The sequence below is a fragment of the Podarcis vaucheri genome (assembly GCF_965113315.1).
Source record: "Podarcis vaucheri genome assembly, chromosome: 14".
NCBI lineage: Eukaryota > Metazoa > Chordata > Lepidosauria > Squamata > Lacertidae > Podarcis > Podarcis vaucheri.
Genome location: NC_138752.1, coordinates 26,781,301 through 26,793,402, shown reverse-complemented (window position 1 = coordinate 26,793,402; position 12,102 = coordinate 26,781,301). Strand labels below are relative to the sequence as shown.

Below are 12,102 nucleotides of genomic sequence, written 5' to 3'. Positions count from 1 at the left end.
ATAGTGGAACTATGCACAGACCACACCTGGAATATTGTGTCCAGTTTTGGGCGCCACAATTTAAGAAGGATGTTGACAAGTTGGAACATGTGCAGAGGGAGGGCGACCAAGATGATCAAGGCTCTGGAAACCAAGCCTTATGAGGAATGGTCGAGGCAGGCAGGTATGTTTAGCCTGGGAAAGAGGAGAGTGAGAGGAGATATGATAGCCATCTTCAGATGTCTAAAGGGCTGTCACATGGAAGATGGAACAAGCTTGTTTTCTCCTGCTCTGGAGGGCAGGACCCAAATCACTGGAATCAAGTTACAATCAAGGAGATTCTGACTAAACACCAGTTTTCTGACAATAGAAGCTGTTTGACAGTGGAACAGTTTCCCTTGGAGGCTGTGGATTTCTCCTTCATTGAAGGTTTTTAAGCAGAGGTTGGATGGTTATCTGCCATGGATGCTTTAGTTGAGATTTCTGCTTTGCAGGGGGTTGGACTACATGACCTGAGCTTCCAACTCTGCAATTCTATGATTATATCGTTTTGTTCTGTCCTGAATCTCCCAACATCCAGCTTCATCAGTTGCCTTTGAGTTCTAATGTTATGAGAGAAAGAGAAAAAACTCTGTACACTTTCTCTATGCCATGCATCTATTATTCACCTTTTCTCTAAACTAAAAAGCCCCCAATGTTGTAACTTTTTCTGATTGGGGAATTGCAGCAGGAATTCAACCAACCAATCAACTTCAGTTCACAAAATAACTTCATCATTCAGCCTTATTAATACTGGAAGTGAAAAAAGACCATCTTCAGGTTACAGGTCACAATCACTTGCAGACCTATGGAAAAGCAATCTAGTTACTTACTGGGTTTCTGTTGAGGCAGTCTTCAGTTTCTGTCCTTTTGAGCCTATCTTCTTTGAACCACCTGTGCTCTTATATAGCTACAGTACATTTGTAGCACCCAGAGAGTATTTTTCAAGCGTGCCTCAGGGCAAAGTTGGCAAATCTGAAATGGACTAATGATCAGTTTGCTTCTGACTGGCATAATTGAGAAAGCCAATTTGCCCCCAGCTTATTTACTTGTGCTTTCCATCCTCCATCCCCACAGGAAACAGTTTTGGGGGAATATTGCATTCAGATTTCTCTGAATCGTTGCAGAGAACTTTCATGTTTGGAGCCTGCTGAAATGAAGAGGGCTTGAGGTAAACAGGAATGGATTTTTGTGTGAGGAAGCACTAAGAGCTCAGCTCAGTACCCACACTCAAAACAAGATCTCTGTGCACAGAAACTGCTCAAAAGCACCAAGTCCTTTCATGTGAAGTGCAAGTCTTTTGCACATGCCTCCAGTTGGTGGACCTCAGTATTCTAAGAAAGCACAAAGTCGAAAAAGAGAAAAAGAAAGCACAAAGTCTGCCACTTCCCAGTTGCAAGATGCTTTGCATAATTCAAGAGGAGTGATGCAAAAACATTCTAAAAAACGGGGACACGCCATTTCCTTGTTGGGATGACTCTGATATTGTCATGGACATGACTTCCGACAGTTAAGATGAGCAGTCTGAGTGGAGGGATAGTCAGAAGAGGAAGAAGAGGAAGAAAGCCTCTTTCTCAGCCAGCCAAAGGCAGTGGGCTACAACCCCCCCTTCTCAGAAGGAGGAGAGGCCTACACATTATCAGTACAGTGAGAGTGGGCTGGATGGAGGCTAGTTCTCTGAGGAGCAGCTGTTAGTCACCTCACAGGGGAGTGGAATCTTCTGCAAAGGAAGAGGTGGATACTACCCCAAGAGTCCCAAGGCTCGCAGAAGAACAAAGATCAAGGAAAGGCGTCAATTAAAGAAGAAGAGCGTGGGCGCTTTTGTGTTTCCTTGGACTACTGCAATGCGCTCTATGTGGGGCTACCTTTAAAGGTGACCCAGAAACTACAACTAATCCAGAATTTGGCAGCTAGACTGGTGACTGGGACCACATAACACCAGTCTTGAAAGACCTACACTGGCTCCCAGTACGTTTCCGAGCACAATTCAGAGTATTGGTGCTGAACTTTAAAGCCCTAAACAGCCTCGGTACAGTATATCTGAAGGAGCATCTCCACTTCCATCGTTCTGCCCGGACACTGAGGTCCAGTGCCGAGGGCCTTCTGGGGGTTCCCTCGCTGCAAGAAGCCAAGGTACAGGGGACCAGGCAGAGGGCCTTCTCGGTAGTGGCGCCCGCCCTGTGGAATGCCCTCCCTCCAGATGTCAAAGAGAAAAACAACTACCAGACTTTTAGAAAACATCTGAAGGCAGCCCTGTTTCGGGAAGCTTTTAATGTTTAATAGACTATTGTATTTTAATATTCTGTTGGAAGCAACCCAGAGTGGGGTGGGGTATAAATAACAAATTATTATTATTATTATTATTATTATTATTATTATTATTATTCCCTGTTGGAGGCGCAATTTGAGCTGAGATGCCTCAACTTCATCTTGATGGATGGTCGCTAGTGTGAGCAGCTTTGAGGTTAATGACTGTATACAATAAATCTTCTTGTAAATACAACTATTGTGTGCTGATTATCCAAGCCAATAGCCTGTCAGATCCTGCCAGATATCCTTTTGGAATGTGTAGAACAGAGGTGGGCAACCTGCGACTTTCTAGCCTTTTCTGCCATCATCCCTGGCCACTGGACCATGGGCATCTAGAAAGCCACAGGGTCCCCCACCCAGCAATGTAGAAAGAGATGGAAAATTTATTTTTATTTTTCTGGGTCAGACTAAAAGTCCATCCATTCCAGAATCTCTCCCCCCCCCAGAGGAGATATAGCTAACATGGCACCCTCCAGCTGTTGTTTGACTCCATTTCCCATGAGCTCCAGCCAGCATGGCCAATGGTCAAGGATGATGGGAGTTTGTAGTTGAAAACACCTGGAGGTAAGTGGTTGGCACTTCAAGGTAGTGTTTGGTTTCACGGTAATTTGTTTTATTGTTATATAGTTTGTATGGTTTGTTTCTATGAACACCACTTAGAAATGTGAATGACTACATGGTATAGAAATGCCTTAAATGAAATAAATACATCAGGCTGGAGGAGGCTGCTTTATGGTCTGGGAACATGATCAAAAGTACGCACACATATGCAACTACACACATACACAAACACACACATGCACAAACCCTGAGTATCCTGCTGTGCTTTCTGGCCTTGACTTTTTTCAAAGCAATCCTCCTGCCCCCAAACCAACAGAAACCTAGAGAAAATCCAAGCTGCATCTCTTCACAGTTTCATTTCCATTTTCCTTCTTAGGGCCATTATTGATGTGAGAGGCGAACTGAAGGGAAAGTGCCCAGAGGTTGCTTCTTTCCCTTTCCCTTTTGTAACGAATGTTTCTTTCTCTTGAAGGAGGACAGTTAGTCTTTAGTGTGTTTTATGGACGAGAGCTGGGCGGATGATAAAGCACAGGCTTGGCATATGACCCTGGTTGCTTTTTCAGCTTGGCAGAAGAAACGACCCTTTTCTAAGGCAGTGCAGCAGAGAGGAATTTCTCTGAAGCCCAGACAGAAGAGGGAGGTGGGAGGGAGGGCTGAGAACGATAATAATTTTTAAAATCTTGTTCTGTCTGCCCCTATGAATGTTTGCATGGAAGTGAAGATGGTTTTTACTACTAGATAAGCCTCTGTAGGGGACGTGGGTGACGCTGTGGGTTAAACCACAGAGCCTAGGACTTGCCGATCAGAAGGCCGGTGGTTCGAATCCCTGCGATGGGGTGAGCTCCCATTGCTCAGTCCCTGCTCCTGCCAACCTAGCAATTCGAAAGCACGTCAAAGTGCAAATAGATAAATAGGTACCGCTCCAGCGGGAAGGTAAACGGCGTTTCCGTGCACTGCTCTGGTTCGCCAGAAGCGGCTTAGTCATGCTGGCCACATGACCCGGAAGCTGGCTCCCTTGGCCAATAAAGCGAGATGAGCGCCGCAACCCCAGAGTCGGTCACGACTGGACCTAATGGTCAGGAGTCCCCTTAAGCCTCTGTAGAATTGCAGTCTTATTTAGAAGATCTTGCACCCTGCTTCCCTGATCAATCATATTTCCTACTGTCCCCCTGGTCAAAGTTTTCCATAAAGTGGTTCTGTCATCTGGGCAGTCCACACCATTCAGCTGTCAGGGCCATGCTGTGATGCCAAAGTAAACCAGGGGCAGCCAATATGATGCTCTCTAATGTCGTGGGGTTACAACTCCCATCAGTCCCAGCCAGCATAAGAACATAAGAAGATTCTGATGGATCAGATCAAAGGGGGCCATTTAGTCCAGCATCCTGTTCTCACAGTGGCCAACCCAGATGCCAATGAGAGGCACCAAAGCAGAACCTGCATGGCCCAGTAGGCAGGGATGATGGGAGTTGTAGTCTAGTCATGCATAAAACAATGGTTTTTAGCACCGAGTGTTCATATTGCACAATGAATGATTCCCTCAAGACAACTTTTAAATGGTGCCGGTTCACACATTAAGCTGCCCACCATCAGGCAATTGGAACACCCATAGAAGGGAAGATTCACTTTGTGTAGGAAAGTAGCATGTCAAGGGGAAAGCGCAGTCCAAGCCTGCAGCTATTGGGTGTGCAGGGAATCTCTTAGGGGAGAAATGAAACTTGGAGGGTGGTGGTGGTGGGAAGGAAGGACCACCCCACTTGCACCTGTAATGGCAGTATAGGAATGGCAGTCGAGGAAGTCAAATCAAGTTCTACCTTATTTTGAAGGCTGATAAGTCTGGAGACCTTCTTGCTATTGAGATCTGCTGATATTCCACCTAACAGGGCTAATGTTAGTGTCTGGTCCAACAGTTTTGATTTGTTTTGCAACAGGGCCCTGTTCATCTCCCTCTTCCCCCCTATTTGTGTTTGCTTTTATTTTCCTTACAGAGTGACTTTCCCTCTGAGAGGTCGTAAATTCGCACCTGTATGTATAGGTTAGTTTATACAATTTTTATAAATCTAAATTTGTGCCATTCTATGGATCTAGTAATGCCCATGCCACTTATAAACCGTTTCCTAAAAAATATGGGCAAAAACGTTGTCAGGTCAAGGGGAAGAATCAGTCGTATTTATAAGTTCTTGACCCTCTTTCTGCACAACACAGATGGTGTCCCAGGAGGCCTAGCAGATGCTAAGAGTTGTCACTCTGAGCCTGCAGACGGCTCCTGAACCCTCCACGGACCACCATAATTAAATCTGAACACACCCACCGGGAATTGGAAGTCACCTGGAATGAATCCCATGCTGTGCGGCTGTTTGCTTTTGAAAGATATCTGCAGGGCAGTTGTAAAGATGGTTTTATGCCAAGGTTTTGCCAGGCAGGGAGGTGCTTTGGGGAGCTGGCGGGGGGCGGCATATGGGGGATTAAAATGTACTGCCTTGGGGGAGAAAGTCTGCTGGCAGTTTGAAAACGCAGCGCCAACGGAAGCACTGAGATCATAAATCCAGAAATAATAAAACCAGTAGGGTGGCAACCTGTCTTGTTTTAGATTGGACCAGGCTGATTTTTGTGCCAGCTGACTTGCTGCTAACTGCTCTGGTTTATTTTTAAGGTTAGAACTCCTTGTGAGGGAAATGGGAACATATTTGATTAATATAATTCACATTCAGCAGAATACTGTATTGGATGTATTTCTCCTTCAGAAGAGGTCAGGGACCAGCAGTAGAATTATCACTCTGTGATCTGTGCTTCCCTTTGAAAAGTACCTGGGAGTTCCCTTAGGGATTTCCCACAATGCCTCAGAGAGATGCTGCAGCAAGGGGGCATTTTGGAAAATCGTATGGGTTATTTCCCCCTGGGCACTTTCCCATTTCACAGAAGAAAACTGGACATTTCTAAGACACTCCCCACTCCCCTACAGAAAATAAGCAAAACACTTTTACATACCCACAAAGCAGCACAGATTCAAAAACAAAACAAACAGGCAACACGCCCTAAAAACAGGCACAAAACCATAATCCTCAACCTAAATAAATAGGAAGGGCAAGAGCCCTTGACAGGCACCAGAGGGCACAGGGGTATCTATGAACATCACATTAGGGATGCCAGGTTATATACCACCAGTTCATACAATAGAACACAGTGGTTCAGAGCAGAGTGTATACAATAAAATATCAGACCGCATAGGAACACATGAAGCTGCCTTATGCTAAGTCAGAGCATTGTTCCCTCTAGTTCAGTATTGTCTACACTGACTGGCAGTGGCTCTCCAGGGTTTTAGGCGGAGGTCTCTCCTAGCCCTACCTGGAGATGCCGCTGGGGGTCAAACTTGGGATCTTCTGCATGCACAACATGTGCTCCACCACAGAGCTATGGCCCCATAGAAATGGTAGGAAATGATTCAAACTGAGTGTCTGATCCAAAGAATAAAAACTAAACAAGTGAATTGTCCTGTCCTTATGAAAAGGTCTCCAAGAGACACCCAAAAGTCAGGAGCTAGCAAGGATTCACTCATTCATTTTATTTGTATGCCACTTTTCCACACACAAGGGACGCAGGTGGCGCTGTGGGTTAAACCACAGAGCCTAGGGCTTGCCGATCAGAAGGTCGGCAGTTCGAATCCCTGCGACGGGGTGAGCTTCCATTGCTCGGTCCCTGCTCCTGCCAACCTAGCAGTTCGAAAGCACATCACAGTGCAAGTAGATAAATAGGTACCGCTCCGGCGGGAAGGTAAACGGCATTTCCGTGCGCTGCTCTGGTTTGCCAGAAGCTGCTTAGTCATGCTGGCCACATGACCCGGAAGCTGTACACCGGCTCCCTCAGCCAATAAAGCAAGATGAGCGCCGCAACCCCAGAGTCGGCCACGACTGGACCTAATGGTCAGGGGTCCCTTTACCCTTTCCACACACACATTCTCTCAAAGCGGCTGAAAACAAAGAAACCAGAATGCATTTCAAACAAACACTACAAAACAATTACATGATAACATAACAGAGCAATGACATAGTAACAATTTCATAATGACCTAGTACACCCAAAATCTAACAACATACAAAAATCTATATTTCAGTACTATAAATACAGTAAGATTACTTAAGCAGCCTGCAGCATCCGATAGCAGAAATAACAAGGGAGGATGCCTGCTGAATCTCTGCAGCACTAAATGCCCTTCTTCTAGTGAAAGCCAGTAGGTCCTCTGTAACATGGGGTACAAGTAACAACACTCCTCTGGATGATCTCAGTGATCCAGCTGCAAAACAAAGGCTCAGGGTTCAGCATTCACTGGGAATGGTTTAGGTCAGTCTGCGTCTCTCACTCCTCTGATTACTTCTTGATGTTTTTGACATATTAATTCAAAGGAACTTGCCCACCAATTTTTCTGATGGATTGTTGTCACCCTGCCCTGTTACTGGAAAACTAGGTGCTTTTGCTAATAATTTCCTGGAAAGAAGCCCCGCCTTTGGGAGAAACAATGGATAATAAATGAGTTAGACATTACCGGAGATGAAAGATGAGTGAAATTATGCAAAATTAAATTGCAATAGGTGTCGGATCCAGTTGTATTTCTATTTGTCATTGCATCCCTGGAGTAGCTTATGAAAATTAAAGGCTGGTTCTTGGAAAGGGGAGACCGCCATAAGGTGTTGACAATGAATGTCAAAATTCAAAAGCTTCAGTGTGATCCAGAGGTAACAACTGGAGCCAGTTCAACACCGGAGCTTTCATCAGTGGCTTGGCTAATCAGGTATAGGGACCCTCAGGCCCTCCAGGACTCTGTGTCTAGCCCTGTTAGGAATGAGCCTGCTCCAAGTGAAGGTTTGCAGCCAAATGCAGAAAGCAGCCAGGAACAGGGAGGCTTTGATGTTAGGCAGGGGAGAGCCGGCAGCTGCAAAATTTGGCTTTTCCTGACCTTGACGGGCGGGCTGATCGGACAGTAGCTGAGAGCAGGCTAGAACACAGCCAAAGCTCACCGCAAGCTCAAATAGGTGTGAATAGACAAGGAGACAGTTCGCCAGAAAAGGAAGAGGCTGGAGCTAATCCAATAAGTCCGAGGAGTCAGTGAATGGGAGGGCTTCTAGATAGGAAGCAAAACAAGAGATGCAAGGGATGTTGGTTCAATAAATATATTCTGTAGACACTGGAAGAAATCTTCAGAAGGGTCATCTTGAGTAATGATGCCGGAGCCTTTGTTAGAGCTGTCCGGAGCTATCTGTTTGTTTTTGCAATAAATCCTCCTTTTTAATTACCTACGCTTACCTACGTTTTATCAAGCTGGGAACCTGGACTCCTGACAGGCCCTCAGGACTCTCCCTAGGCCATACCTCTCTGGCCACACCACCTACTCTCCATGGCATGCCCCTCATCAGCCCTGCTTTGCACCCTCCTTGAGTGCTTGTGCTTGGCTGGAATGTGTCCTTGAACTCTGATAATGCTTCCTGCTTGCCTAGGGGTGTGTGTGTGTGTGTGTGTGTGTGTAAACAACCCTACTGTAAAAGGTAAAATTAGCATTAATTGCTAAGCCCACGTCTGCTGCTGGTCCCACCTGCTGATAGCATGTGGCCCGTAGAAGGTTGCACAGGAGGGAATGTGGTCCACCATTTAAATAGTATCATAACTTATCCCACAGACTTAAAAGTAAGTGCAAAAATGCCCACGTTGGCCCATCCACACTTTCGTTTGTCCTGTGATTTCTAGTATTTTGTATCGCTCTGTTATCATGGGTCTGAGAAAGGTGGTTTTTTTGTTGTTGCTCTGCTTTCCATGGGAAAGCCTGCTGAATTGTGACAAATTTCCATCCGCAACAAACCCGAAGAAAAAGTTGTCCCTCTTCTGAACTGGTCTTGAAATAGTTCCTGGACTGACTTCTGTGTGCTTTTCCGTGAGTGTCATTGGGGACGGTCTGCTTCCATCTCCTTTCCCATGCTACCCCTGCAGAATAATTTTTCCAGCATCAAGCACTTCTGGTTTTCTCAGCACGTTCATTTTTTTTAAAAAAAATATGAATTCCCCCCTATTTAGCATTCATATAAAAAATTTTGATCAAACAATATACGTGCAAAATATGTGTGCTCCCACTTGTTTGTTTTGATTGGTTTTGATGCTTCTAATCACGACTCACTCATCTTAGGAGTCTCATAATAACAGAATCCAGCTTGTCTCCATTTTGAAGAGAGCCAGTTCACAATAATGTTGTTTTGAGTAAATGGGGTTAAAGTGAAAGTTCAAAGACAGCCCTGGGTTGCTGTAGGAAACCCTCCCAGCCTCTGGTTGAGGAAAGAGGTCATTAGTGAGCAGTAAGCTATGCTGTGATTCGGCGGTTCATTATCTCATATACAGAAACCTTGAGAGAGGATGAGTATTTAAGACTCTCTTGCACAACTCTGTGGTTTTCTTAGTCATTAGTCTTTGAGCTTAAGTTTGGTTTTAATGTATTCTTTCCTCCACGGACAACTCGGTGCACCTGTACTCTGTTTCTCCAGCAGCAATTTCTTTGAAATTGGGCAAGGAGGAGGATTATGTCTCCCACTCCATCCGAAAGAATCTCACATTCCTGATCCATTTTCATAAAATGTCTTTGGGAATTTAGTGCTTAATGTCCAGAAATCTTGATCTGATTTAAATTACGATCTTGGGAGTTCCTCTTGAAGAGTTGAATGAATTCATTAGCATTAAAAGTCAGGGAAGAAAAATATTAATTTGTACTTCTTTAATGCAGTGTCTACTCGCACACCCTCCAGACTTACATATTCCCCCAGTATCCTTTGACATTTTTGGGATAAGTAGAAATATGCATCTCCTACTGAATCATGCAAGCATCTGAACGCAGGGACTGCTGTGGATCAGCAGCCAAAAGTTGGGTTTTAATTCACTTGCTTTTCTTGCCTACCTGTGGCTTTAAAACAAGTAACTACTTTTAAATATTTATTTATATATTTATTTATCATGTGTATTCCCTGTTCTTTAGCTTCCAAATTTCTTAGTATACTGTACTACATTGGATACAACCCAGTGAAACTAAGGGCTTGTCCATACTTTGTTTGCTCCTCTGCTTCCCCCCAGGAAAACCGATGGTTTAGCACTGAATCGGAGCAAACAGCATATAGGTTTTCTAAGGATTGCCATTTGTTCTGATTTATTGCCAAAGAGAAGGTTTTCCAAGGGAAGGCAGTAGGGCAAAGACAAAACTGCTCAGAGCTGTGATGTCCAGGCACGGGACAAATAGAGGTATGGATGAGCTCTAAGTTAAAGTCACTTAGCAGTGTATGGGTTGTGCTGGTGGAATATTGCACAAGGGAAAGAACTAACCAGATATTGTTGTGCAGTTGAGTTATTGTTGGAACATGCAAGAGAGCAGCCCTGACATATGATGTGACAAGGGAGAAATTTAACTCAGTTCACATTTAAAGACAAATCGCCTAATTTGTGGCTTCTGAAACAACACACGTACCAAAACGCAACCGTCTTCTGAAATTCACACATCTCCAAGTTTTGCAGTGCAGTTCTCTAGCCAAGTACAAAAATGCATAGACTGGGGGTAAAGTGTTCATATGAATGTATATATTAGTGAAGATAACATACAAAAATGTGTTATGTGCTGGGCAAAATGGTTTTGAAAACCTTTGCATATTAGGGGAAATTGCAGACAAATATTAGGAGAAATACGCACTATGTATTAACTTTCTATACCGCCCTTCATCTGAGGATTACAGAGCAGTTTACAATATAAAAAACTAAAATGCATAACATAGTAACAAACAAAACCAATACTGCCCCGCAGTTTAAAAGGCCATTTATTATTTAATTAGCCAAAGGCCTAGGAGGCTAGAAAGTTACTGGTTGGTTTTCATAGAGAGCCATGTGGTCTAGTCTAGCCCATCTCTTAAGGGATTGAAATGAGAACAGAATGTGGGGACTGGGAACTCTTCTATGCCATCCTGTAGTTTTTGGATGGGCTGCAAAGATCTGCAAACAGTCAGTTCTTTGCTTTATGCATATAGTCCCCCTTCTCCATTCTACAATAACTAATATATCCTAGTTCTGTGTGGAAAGTTGGTTTAAAAGGTTTGAAATAAATAAATAACTTGGAATGTGACTCACCATTGCTTCTTTCAATCTGAACCTTAAAGTCACTCTTCAGTCTATATAGGGCTCTTCCAGATGTCTTTTTCAGTATGCATTCATGATGATTTGTGCTTGTGATGGTACTGGGAAGTTCCTACACTACAGTATTTCAATTTCAACACTGTTTGTGCCTGCAAAAGTTCTGAGGCAGACATACTGCTTCATTTCCATTTGCTGCATGTCCCATAATTTCTTGCTGAAATCTTTTAACTTCTTATACCACAAAATGTTCTGATTTATTTTTTGTTCTGCTTTTGTTGGGCAGCAGCCCGCAACTCTCCCTTCAGACAGCAGTAATGTAATAGCACTGGGAAAGCATGGCAAAACATCTAATAAAGAAAGATGTGTGGACAGTCCAGTATAAACCCATCACTAATGCAGTATTATTACATTAATGACATGTTGCAGAATATCCTTCAACAGCCTCCCCCCAATTTAGAGAGAGCCTTAAATGCCTGTCCTGATCTTCCTTATCCTTGTTTCCTAGCTTTATTCCCCATTCCTTACTCCCCCACTTTTTAAATATTTAACCTGAATGTGATAGGAAATGCTGATTAGCTTTTGCATTTGAAAAATCCTCATTTTGGTCATCTGGTCGCTGGTACATCCAGCACAATTTCACTCTGGCATTACTTGAGCAAATATTTGCAAGTAGGGATTTCCTCTATCTACATCTGTTTTTTAATTCACTTCTTCTCCTTCCCTTTGTTCAGCTGTGTATTTCTCTCTCTGCAGTTTCTGAAGGACGTCTGAAAAGCCTGCAGAGTGGTTCTTTCTCTTGCCAATGAACTCTGAATACTTGATGGATTCATAGCCACAAGGGATTTACAGCACACTGAGGTGAGACTGTTAAAAACTTGCAAATTCAACTTTTAGTTTGCTTTTTGTTTTGTTTCAGTTAAACAACATAAATAGAGCTCACTTTGGACATATTTGACAGGTGGCCAATCTTTCCATTTCAGGTGGTCATTACAATAACATTATAACAATGAACTAGCGCTTGAGTTCGCTGTTTATTGTTACCCTTCTCTGTGAATCCTTTCCCTTTTGTGT

The 12,102-nt window shown here is 43.8% G+C and overlaps 1 protein-coding gene across 7 annotated transcripts in view; it reads left to right on the top strand.

The window, feature by feature from the left end:
• MEGF11 (multiple EGF like domains 11) overlaps positions 1-12,102 on the top strand; it is a 361,126-nt gene that overhangs the window by 69,803 nt on the left and 279,221 nt on the right. For all 7 annotated transcript variants that reach the window (XM_082198340.1, XM_082198338.1, XM_082198337.1 and 4 more), the window contains exon 2: positions 11,785-11,889. The gene's annotated coding sequence lies outside the window, so the exon portion shown is untranslated. The remainder of the gene's footprint in view (positions 1-11,784; positions 11,890-12,102) is intronic.